The following is a 12287-nucleotide window of genomic DNA, read 5'->3' on the forward strand; positions in this document are numbered from 1 at the left end:
ATCACTTGGCATCATCCCAATTTTTCCATTTGAATCTTCTCTTTTCTTTTCTTTTCTTTTCTAGCACTTCTTGGCTTGCTCATTTTCCTTCCTCTTTTTTTTCTAATTATCGCTCTTTTCTTTCCTCTCATTTCTCACGTCCCACAACTTCATTCTTTTTTTTTTGATTTGTTTGTTTAAAGAAAATGATTCGATCGAACCCTATGTAGGTTGCCTACGTATCATGTCCCATATGAATTAGATCAACGTAGTTCTGGAAAAGTAATGGATAAATTAAACTAAAAATAAAAATCTTTTTGGATTAATCATTTACAACTTTTTTTTGAATACAAAATCAGAAATACGATAACAAAAAACTCGACAAACTCATCTAGACTATGATAGATTCTGAAACCACCTAAAAGACTTAGTACTATTAGAAAGGACTAGAAAGTAAAAGACAACATAAAAGGAAAGCGGACTCAAAACATAAAAAAAATCTCCTTAAGTATCTCCTGAATGCAACGGTCCTGACTGGATGGTCCCGGGTGTCTGTCATGCTCAAACTCAGGTAAGTAGATTCACACATGTATGAGAAAACTAAAACAAAATAGAGTTAAAGATTTAGAACACTATGTGAGACAATAACACTCCATATTGGATACATGCAAGACATGATTGAGGCTATTTTGCAAAATATCTTATGTGACCAAAAGGTGGCTAGAAGTGCAAACTCAACAAAAGTGACCTCTAAGACATGGAAAAATTACTTTGCAGAAATGACCCATTTTGTAGAAATGGCTTATGTGGACGAAAATGACTAAGAATGCAAATTTAACACAATGGACCTTAAACAGAGAGAATATCTTGTTGTGGAGTTAGAACTCTAAGACATGGATCACTGAACCACTTTTTGCGAAAATGATCCCATTTTGCAAGAACGACCGATGTGGCCAAAAGCGGCAAGACATGCAAATTCAACAAGGATGGGCCTTAAAGGAAAGAGACCTAATTGTGGATTCAAGACTCTTCAGACAATTCAACAAACCGAAAATAGCCATATTTTGCAATATGGCCAATGTGGCCAAAAATGGCTAGAGATGCAAGATTTGGCTACGACCCTCGAAGCCAACAACCTAAGACTCACTAGGAATACCGAACCCTATGTGGGTTGCCTACGTATCCCGTCCCGAAAGACGATAATCAAGTATACATAGTTCGGAAAGATTGGATACGGGCAAAAATTAAAAACAACTAATTTGGAGAAAACATATTTTTTGTCTCTTTTTTTTTTGAAAAATGAAGGGAAAGTGCAAAATCTTTTTGGATTTTCATTTTTTTTATTTTTATTTCCGGGAAATAATGGGAAATGCAAAATCTTTTATTTTTTGGATTTTTTTGTCTTTTTCTTAAAAAAAAATAAATGAAGAAAAACATAACAGGGTCCTACTTGCTTTATTTTTACACTTCACCCTCTTTCTCTCTCATTTACCCTCAACCATTATTAATCTGCCAAATGACCATTTTTACCTTGAAGAATGGAACATGTAGCACATAAGATGCATCAGGATGGTCTTTTATTTTTGGGTACACCTGTCAGACGGACTCAACCCCTGTGTTGAGTCCCCAAAGTCAAATGCGCATGATGCAAACAACGTTCCTACTAGGGATCCAACATGAGGCTATGTTATTCTAGGTTTAAACTTGGGTTATGTTCTAAACCTAAATTAGCCGAGCAGACAGCTCGAGCTGAGGTAGGGGCAACGTACCGGGAGCACAAAAGTCTACTCGGCCTTGTTGTTGACCCAAGCCTCATTCTATTTGGTATGACTTATAACAAAAAAAAAAGAGGGCCACGTGTACGTGTGCACCATATTTTTAGAAGACTCAAAAGGGAGGCGTAAGAAGACAGTTTAATACAGTTCAAATAATATCAAAGCGGTAAAAAAGCGGCAGTTAGCATATTAGGTCCACAAATACAGTTATATTAACAAACAATAAAGTCAAGCATAGATCATATCAACAAGCTCGAATTATGAACCTTGAACTAGAGATTCTGGGTTCGATCCCCAGCAGAATCGCCAGAGCTGTCATACCTCCCTTTTTACCCGCATAAGGGATATAAGTGAGTTTATCCAATTAAAGTGACAATAATTGGAACGGGATTATTTATTCAAATTCAGAGTCACCACTTGGGATAATTTATGGTGTCCCAAGTCACCGGTTTAAAATCCCGAATCGAGGAAGTTTGACTCTGTTTTACAGTCTGCAAAACACAGAAATTCGGGTAAGGAATTCTGTTAACCCAAGAGAAGGTGTTAGGCATTCCTGGGTTCTGTGGTTTTAGTACGGTCGCTTTAATCATATACCTGGCTTATTAAATTATTTAATTATGTACTTTAGAACTTACGTGCATCTACCCCTTAACCGCTTTTAATGGCTTGATTATTCATAAATTTGGAATTATCTTAAAATAAGTCGCGCGTACGTGTACTCATTTCGTTTGGCGCGTCAAGAATTATATCACGCGTACACGTACACAATTAATCATGCTTTGTAAATATTAAGAATGTTTGGCTGAAGTTGTGCGAACGCATACCTCGATTTATTTAAGAATCATAATTATGTCACGTGAACGTGTACATAAACATGATAATTTGTTAATTAAGGGCGAGCATAAAGCATATTGCTACGAAAATAAGCTTCAAATTCCAAATGGCTTTAGCAAACATGAAACACTATGATAGCCATTATTACACACAATTTCTAAAATATTCCATGAACTTCAAGCCAATGATATTTATCAAAAAAAACTTACGAACTAAAAATGGAATGTTCAACAAGGCACCATGAATTTAATAAGTGAGGCTAACTTGAAGAAGGACTAATTCACAACAGAAAACTTTTAATCACTCTCTCATCCTTCGTTCTCTTTCCTTTTTAAATTTTATATATTTATATATAGGAATTAACAAAAGCAAGACATCTACATTTTAATCTACAGGAACTTCATCAAAACAATCCACATAAAGCAGGGAAGCAAGAGCATAGGAGAACTTAACATACCATTATTTATGATCATGTATACACATCTTTGTAAAAAATTAAGTAGAAGAAGAGATGCATGGCAAGCCAGAATGAGCGGTCAATTGCATATCAACTATTGATCGCTAGAAGCCACTAAACTTGTCGAAACCAAAGAATACCATTGAGATAATGAAATTGAACCAAAGGTTTGACAACCAAGAGAATAAATAAATAGAGATGTTAGAGTTCATTCATTACCTCTCAACATGATACACCAATCAGATCAGTAGAGCAAGCAGTTTCTTTGAGTCCTTTCCCGTTCAGTCCACATGAATTCCAAATAACACTGTCAAAAATTCTTGAAGACATACAAGTGGGGTAGACCTTCTTTTAAAGAATCTTTTATAACTTTCAGAACATCAAAAAATCTTCCCACTGGTTTATAAGAAGAACATATCGATGAGGTTGAAAATGAACAGTCCCGTCACTCGGAAGCCCCGACAGAAATCTCAAATCGGCGACGACCTTGACAGAACCGCGAATCTCTCCGGAAACCTCAGACTACGATCTCAACTCTGTTGGTTCAATGCTGCAGCCGCTGATGCACCACCAACGCGTGCTAAGGCAGTAGCATCAGTAGGTAACAAGAGAAAAGAAGAAGCCAGTAGAAGCCCGTATGAGTGAAAGGATCGACGCAGCTTGATAATCTGGTGCGTGGCTGATTTCCGACGTTCTTTGTGTGTATGTCTTTTTATATGGGTGTGTGTTCTAGGCGTTCTTAGAGTTTTTCCGGCTGGACGCCGGTAGCTACGAGGTGAAGGGAAGTGGGGGTGAGTCAGATCTTCGAGGGAGTTGGGTGGGGTGCTGGCGGAGATGGGGTTGATGGTGACGGCTGGCTGGTGGGTTTTTTAGAAAAGATCTAGCTACTGATCTCTAGACTTTTTTTAAGGACTGTTGCGGCTGATTGTTTTTTAGGGGTTCTTCTAGGTTAGTTCAAAATGTGTATATGAAGAAAAAGCTAGGGTTAGGGTATAAGAGTTTTGGGTTAATGAAGGGTGAGGGGTGGGCTGTCCAAATTTTGTGTTTAAGAATTATGGGTTAGGTCCAAATTGAGCCAAATTTACCTTTAAAAGTAGTCATTTAACTCTACTAGACTAAAAATATCAATTCCTAAAATAATAACTACAAAATTGTGAAATCATTCCTAATTAATTAAAACAAACTACGTTATGACTTGAAGTTATATATATTGATACTTTCGAAGATTATACTAAAAACAAAAATGGGTTAAAAATAATATTTTTAAAAAATACCTAATACCTTAATTACATAGAGAAAAAATGAAACTATTTTTGTATTTTTCAGTTTTTGTGATAAAAAAAGGAAAAAAGTCAAAACTAGTTAAAATAACGATACTAGACCTAAAAAAATATTTAAACGCTAAAAAGTGTAAAATCTCGGGGAGGGTCAAAAATTACATGTCTACACTCCCTATTTACTGGTTTGTGGTACCGAAGCTGTCATTCCAACCGAGGTAGAAATTCCTTCTTTAAAGATCATACAAGAAGCTAAACTTAGTGATGCAGAATGGATAGGGAGCCTCTATGAACAACTAGACCTCATAGACGGAAAAGAATGAATGCAGTATGTCACGGTCAGCTTTATCAGAATAGAATATCTAGAGCTTTCAACAAAAAGGGTCAGACCAAGACAATTCGCACCGGGGCAGATGGTGCTGAAGCGGATCTTCCCGCTTCGGGATGAAGTCAAAGGGAAATTCTCTCCCAACTGGCAAGGTCCCTACATGGTTCACAGGATTCTAACAGGAGGAGCACTCATACTTGCAGAAATGGACGGAGAGGTCTGGCCAAAGACAAATTAATTCAGACGCAGTCAAGAGATACTATGTTTAAATTGTTTACGTTTCTTCATCTGATGTAATTGAACTACGCTTGACCTGATTCTCGTTTAAGAGGGGATATGTAGGCAGTCTTGTGAGGTCGGTCATGTCACAATAAAATTTTTATTTTTCCCCAGAACCAGAAACCGGGGCAGAATTTTGTGAAGGGCCCTCAAAATTCCGGAGCAGGTCCAGCCAATGCCATCATAGGCCAGAAAGTAAGAAATTGGTTAAGAAACTGGGGTAGAATTCTCAAAATTCTGGAGAAGCTTCAGCAAGTTTCGTCACTCGTAAATGGCCAAAGGATCATTTACTAAACTGGGGCAGAATATTGAGGAGGACCCTCAAAATTCTAAAATAAGAAAAGCTACAATGTCTCTGAAATGTTTTACAGTTATTAGTTTATCTAAAATTACTTAATATTTTACTATGTTTTCTAAAATAACTCTATTCTCATCAATAAGTGCATGTTTTCGAAAATTCTATTTCCGTAACAACCAGGTGTTACCTAGGGCAACTCAAAACAAGGCCTCCAGAACAAAGCGGAGCAAAGCCAGCAAACGAAGGCACGAGCCAACCTCCCCTTACAAAACTCACAATTTATCGTTGGATGCAGGCATGGCAAACATAATAGAAGTATTCACAAACATACACATATCAAAGTCACTATCAATCGAGCCGCTAGACGCAAATATATCTCCAATTAAGAAATACTCTACTTCTATTCGCTACATATTCACTGCATAAGGATATGCACTGTCTTCTCCTTGCATAAGGCTAAGCGCTACCTTCTCTTTGCATGAGACTAAGCCATGTCTCAAATCTTGCATGAGGCTAAGCCCTGCCTCCATATTTGCATAAGGCTAAGCACTTCCTTCTCTTTGCATGAGACTAAACCCTGTTTCAAATCTTGCCTGAGGCTAAGCCCTACCTCCAAATTTGTATAAGGCTAAGCCCTGCCTTCTCTTTGCATGAGACTAAGCCTTGTCTCAAATCTTGCATGAGGCTAAGCCCTTCCTGCACATTTGCATAAGGCTAAGCACTGCATTCTCTTTGCATGAGACTAAACCCTATCTCAAATCGTGCATGAGGCTAAGCCTTGCCTCCATATTTGCATAAGGCTAAGCATTGCCTTCTCTTTGCATGAGGCTAAGCCTTGCCTCTATATTTGCATAAGGCTAAGCATTGCCTTCTCTTTGCATAAGACTAAAACCTATCTCAAATCTTGCATGAGGATAAGTGCCTCTATATTTGCATAAGGCTAAGCACTGCCTTCTCTTTGCATGAGACTAAGTTCTGTCTCAAATCTTGCATGAGGCTAAACCCTGCCTCTATATTTGCATAAGGTTAAGCACTGCCTTTTCTTTGCTTGAGACTAAGCAATGTCTCAAATCTTGCATAAGGCTAAGCCCTACCTCCATATTTGCATAAGGCTAAGCACTTCCTTCTCTTTGCATGAGACTAAGCCCTATCTCAAATCTTGCATTAGGTTAAGCCCTGCCTCCATATTTGCGTAAGGCTAAGCACTGCCTTTTCTTTGCATGAGACTAAGCCATGTCTCAAATTTTGCATGAGGCTAAGCCCTGCCTCCATATTTGCATAAGGCTAAGAACTGCCTACTCTTTGCATGAGACTAAGCCTTGTCTCAAATCTTGCATGAGGCTAAGCCATGTCTCCATATTTGCATAAGGCTAAGCATTGCCTTCTCTTTACATGAGAATAAGCCCTGTCTGAAATCTTGCATGAGGCTAAGCCCTGCCTCCATATTTGCATAAGGCTAAGCACTACATTCTCTTTCCATGAGACTAAGCCTTGTCTGAAATCTTGCATGAGGCCAAGCCCTGCCTCTATATTTGCATAAGGCTAAACATTGCCTTCTCCTTGCATGAGACTAAGCCTTGTCTCAAATCTTGCATGAGACTAAGACCTGCCTCTATATTTGAATAAGGCTAAACATTACCTTCTCCTTGCATGAGGCTAAGCCCTGCCTCTATATTTGCATAAGGCTAAGTATTGCCTTCTCTTTTCATGAGACTAAGACTTGTCTAAAATCTTGCACGACGCTAAGCCATGTCTCCATATTTGCATAAGGCTAAGCATTGCCTTTTCTTTGCATGAGACTAAGCCCTATCTCAAATATTACATGACGCTAAGCCCTGCCTCTATATTTGCATAAGGTTAAGCACTGCCTTTTCTTTGCTTGGGACTAAGCAATGTCTCAAATCTTGCATAAGGCTAAGCCCTACCTCCATATTTGCATAAGGCTAAGCACTTCCTTCTCTTTGCATGAGACTAAGCCTTATCTCAAATCTTTCATGAGGAAGCCCTGCCTCCATATTTGCATAAGGCTAAGCACTGCCTTTTCTTTGCATGAGACTAATCCATGTCTCAAATTTTGCATGAGGCTAAGCCCTGCCTCCATATTTGCATAAGGCTAAGCACTGCCTTCTCTTTGCATGAGACTAAGCCTTGTCTCAAATCTTGCATGAGGCTAAGCCATGTCTCCATATTTGCATAAGGCTAAGCATTGTCTTCTCTTTACATGAGACTAAGCCCTGTCTGAAATCTTGCATGAGGCTAAGCCCTGCCTTCATATTTGCATAAGGCTAAGCACTACCTCTCTTTCCATGAGACTAAGCCCTGTCTCAAATCTTACATGAGGCTAAGCCTTGCCTCTATATTTGCATAAGGCTAAGCATTGCCTTCTCCTTGCATGAGACTAAGCCCTGTCTCAAATCTTGCATGAGACTAAGCCCTGCCTCCATATTTGAATAAGGCTAAGCATTACCTTCTCCTTGCATGAGGCTAAGCCCTGCCTCTATATTTGCATAAGGCTAAGCATTGCCTTCTCTTTGCATGAGACTAAGCCCTATCTCAAATCTTGCATGAGGCTAAGCCATGCCTCCATATTTGCATAAGGCTAAGCATTGCCTTCTCTTTGTATGAGACTAAGACCTGTCTCAAATCTTGCATGACGCTAAGCCCTGCCTCCATATTTGCATAAGCCGAAGCACTGCCTTCTCTTTGCATGAGACTAAGCCTTGTCTCAAATCTTTCATGAGGCTAAGCCCTGCCTCTATATTTGCATAAGGCTAAACATTGCCTTCTCCTTGCATGACACTAAGCTCTATCTCAAATCTTGCTTGAGACTAAGCTTTGCCTCCATATTTGAATAAGGCTAAGAATTGCCTTCTCCTTGCATGAGGCTAAGCTCTACCTCTATATTTGCATAAGGCTAAGCACTGCCTTCTCTTTTCATGAGACTAAGCTCTTTCTCAAATATTGCATGTGTCTAAACTCTGCCTCTATATTTGCATAAGGCTAAGAACTGCCTTCTCTTTGCATGAGACTAAGCTCTGTCTCAAATCTTGCGTGAGGCTAAACCCTGCCTCCGTATTTTCATAGGTCTAAGCAATACCTTCTCATGGGACGAAGCATTGTCCCTCCCTGCATAAATGTTGCTCTATTTTTGGCACTATTTTATTCTCCTGGGCTAAGGTCTGCCCCAAACTCCACACGAGACTAAGCTTTGTCTCGCTATCATTTTTTGTCATATCTCTGCACTTCATGGGCTGACATATAGCCAACCTGTCCCAAGGCGTCATAGTCCGAAGGCATCATCCTCATAGCCTGAAAACACCATGTGATGGTCCGAGGATCCCTCAATACTTGGACATCATTATTCAAAGGAGTCATGGTTCGGAGGCACCATCCTCATGGCCCAAGAACATCATTTCATGGCCTGCGAATCTCCTATCTCACAATTCATGGCCCAGGATATCATAGTCTAAGGACGCCATCCGCACTGTCCAAAGGCAATCTTTCATGGTCCAAAGGGAATTTGCATCATCTATATGCTCGCATGCATTGTGTTTCAAGTTTTGCAGGTAATCCAGGATGTAACCGTTCTTCCAACGAGAGCAACTTTCGCTCTGGTTTCCACTCATACCATTTGTCCTTTGCTTTTATTTCAAACGTAACCGATTCTCATCAATTGCTCGCCTTCACTCAATTATCGTTCAGATACCTGCCCTGCGATACATTCGTTACAATTTAGATTCACATTCATAACTCTGTATAAATCCATCTAATATCCTCCCCGAAAGAACTCTTTCTGAAATATACGAATATTCCTATAACAATTCCATCGGTTTCATTCATCGTTGGGTCCATAACTACACATGGCCTGATTCCTGTAAAACCAAGGATATGTAGGCAGCTCAAAGACCAGGGTTCGGCCTCTATTTTTTCAAAATACCCCATTTGGTCAAAATTGGTCATCAATTCTTTGCCCGAAAACTCTTTCATCCTTCCCGGGTAAAGAGGGGCAACTGTTGATACCCAATTTTTCCCTATAATATTTTTCAAAATGCATATATGCCTCCAAAACTATGCATTAGAATCAATTAATATCTTTCCATAATTTCTGCATTTTAAAGGGTTTTAATTAATTTATCCCAGTATTTTTATTTATATAAACAATTACTAATTGCATCACAAATAGTTTTATAATAATTTTGTGGCTTAATTTTATCATTTTCATTTGTATTAAGTTTTAATTATTTCACAAATAGGCATATATGCATTTTTGGGGTTATAATTGCAATAACTTTGCAATTATAGCCCATGCATGCATTACATTATTTTACTAGAAAATAGTTTTTATTTTTTCTAAATACTAAGTAATTGTTTTAAAAAATTTCTATACATGAAAATCATTTTATAATCTGTTAATTATTTTTTTAAAATTATTTTTATCAATTAAATGGGTATTTAACAAATAGCCTTTTTATTTTTCGGACCTAGCTTATTAAGCCAGCCCAAATTCAATTCCCCAATCCCAATCCAATTAGAACCAGGCCCAAATGTACCCCAGCCCAAACCTAAAGACTCCACCCAGCCCCAAACCCCTTTGATCATGGTCATTGATCATAGAGATCAACGGCCACCATTCCCCCTTTCCTTTTTAGTCCAAAAGACCCCTAAACCCTAATCATTTCTCCCGTTCAGCCACCTAAAATCCTCTCCTCTCCATTCTCTTTGAGACCCAACCCTAACCCTAATCACCGCCACCTAAACCTAGCCCTAATCCCTTCGATTCCTACCTGTTCTATGAGGTTCCACAATTGTTTCAGACCTCCATTGGTCTCCTACTTCTTCTGGTTGTTCGATTTTGCTATTCCATGAAACAAATCCCAAAGGATCTAGCCCAGACCTTGTTCGAGACTCTTTAAGAGTCCGCCTACGGTCACCTCCGCTTGTGAGTGCTACTATCTCGATGTTTATGGTTCAATTCTCTGGTTCAAAACTAGATTCTCTTTACCCCTCCCCTTTTTCCCTCAAAACCCAATCTTTGGACATGAATCCGTCCAGATCTTTGTAGATCTAGAATAATTCTGAGTTCATCAATGACTTTTCTTTAAAGATCTCTTGTTTCTTACTGTCAATCGATTTTGGTACTTTGTTATTTTAGGGTTTTGGTTTCCTTGATTATTGATTGGTCAAATCTCTGTGTTTGAAGTGGTTTCTATCTTCCATGACCATTGTCTTTAAGAATCTTCTGATTCCCCTACTGTTAATCGATTATAAGTATTTTCAAAATTAGGGTTCCTACTTCGTCTATTCTTGCAAAAGGCTTTTTCAAAATTTCTTATGTTTTGTTTAATCTTCCGGTAATGACTATGTTTTAGGCTTGATTTTTTGACTGTTCATTGTTCGCTTAAACATTTTGTCTGTTATTTTGAATAATTGACTGACTGACTCAAGTATCTAGGATTTCATTTTTGTTGAAATGATTTACTAACTTTCTGCTTGCTCTCCTTAATCCTGAGATTCCTAATTAACGTCTCTTGCCTATTTAGGGGGGTTGTTTGACCCCAGAATGGTCTCTAATTACTTATGTTACCTTATTTGGGTGATTGATTGCTTGGTTTATGAGTTTTAACCTTAATTGGCTGTTAGACTCACTTATTGCCCTATTTGAACCTCAATCCGAGTTATTTATGGGAGTAATTCCCTGATTGTATGCTCTGTCAATATTAATTGATTGCTCTTCTTACCTTATTTACAATATTAAGCTGCCTTGCCTTATTTAAAACTCAAATAGTGTTATTTATGGGAATAATTCCCTGATTGTCTGCCCTGTCAAGCTTAATCGATTATTTGATTGCTTTCCTTACCTTATTTACAATATTAAGCTGCATTGCCTTATTTACTTTACACTACTCGACTCCTATAAGTACAAGACTCTGTTTTAAACACACACACACACAGAGACCTAAGGAAAAATACTTAACAATTCTTGCTCTCTCTCTCTCTCTCTCTCTATTGCAAACTACTGCTACTTGTCTATTGCACTATCTAGTTGGCTGGAGGCCAAGACTAGATCTTGGATCCTCTTTACTGCACTCTTTTATTGCAAATTTTCAACTGGTATGCCTCTACTACTGTCATTCAATTAATCTCTGTGTTTATCAGCATGTTTACTTCTGTTTAAATCCATGTCTTTATCAGCTTGTTTACTTCTGTTTAAATCCATATATTTACCAGTATGTTTACTTCTGTTTAATCCATGTGTTTACTAATATGATTGCTTCTGTCTAATCTACGTGGTTACTTCTGTTCAATCTGTATGTTCAATAGCATGTCTAACTATGTATTTTCTAGCATGTCTATTAATGTTCAATCTATGTGTATACAGCACTAGCATGCCTACTACTGCCCAATACATGTGTTTACTACAATAACATGTTTACTTCTATTTTAAATTAGAACTATGTGTTTCTATTTTCAGCAAATGTGCATGTTTACTCATGTCTAAATTAGATCTGTGTTTTGTCTACTTTCCTACTAGCATGTTCTCCCTATCTAGATGTCCACATTTCACAACTTTGCTCCCCAATCCCTACTGCCCCTTTGTATGTGATTGTTTGATCCTCAGCATGCCTTGTCTTTATGTTTGGTCACTTAGTAATAGCTAACTTAAGTAATCCTACTTCTGAATGTTGTTTGTTTGCTGGAACCTTTGCCTAAATTCCAGGAATTGAATGACTCTGTTTGCTTCTTGTTTCCTAAAAGTCTAAAACTACTTTTCTCAAAACTACTCTTATAAATCACTATCCACTTCAAAATTTTTAGAACATCTAGGGTCCTTCCCCTCCAGTGTGAGCATTGCTTTGGAGTCCATGAGACCCCTCTGAACTTTGACACACTGGGGCTGGCTACTCCACACTGCACAAGTTGTTGATCTGTAAAGAGGACCTTGGTGTGAGCACTGCTCGGGGTCCCTGAGGTCCTTAGGAACTTTGACACACCAGGGTACCCTCTCTTGCACTATGAGATATGGCACTTGGGACTATTTTAAGGCCTGGGTTCCAGGTTT

The 12287-nt window shown here is 38.4% G+C and overlaps 1 long non-coding RNA gene across 1 annotated transcript; it reads right to left on the reverse strand.

Annotated features, from left to right (window-relative positions):
- Positions 1-275: 275 nt before the first annotated feature.
- LOC107807582 (uncharacterized) lies at positions 276-4068 on the reverse strand. Its single transcript, XR_001652920.2, has 2 exons — positions 3265-4068; positions 276-531 (listed from the first exon to the last, which is right to left on the reverse strand). It is a non-coding gene; the product is annotated as an uncharacterized LOC107807582 (long non-coding RNA).
- Between the last annotated feature and the right edge of the window lie 8219 nt (positions 4069-12287).

Source organism: Nicotiana tabacum, chromosome 1, assembly GCF_000715075.1.
Source record: "Nicotiana tabacum cultivar K326 chromosome 1, ASM71507v2, whole genome shotgun sequence".
Classification (NCBI taxonomy): domain Eukaryota; kingdom Viridiplantae; phylum Streptophyta; class Magnoliopsida; order Solanales; family Solanaceae; genus Nicotiana; species Nicotiana tabacum.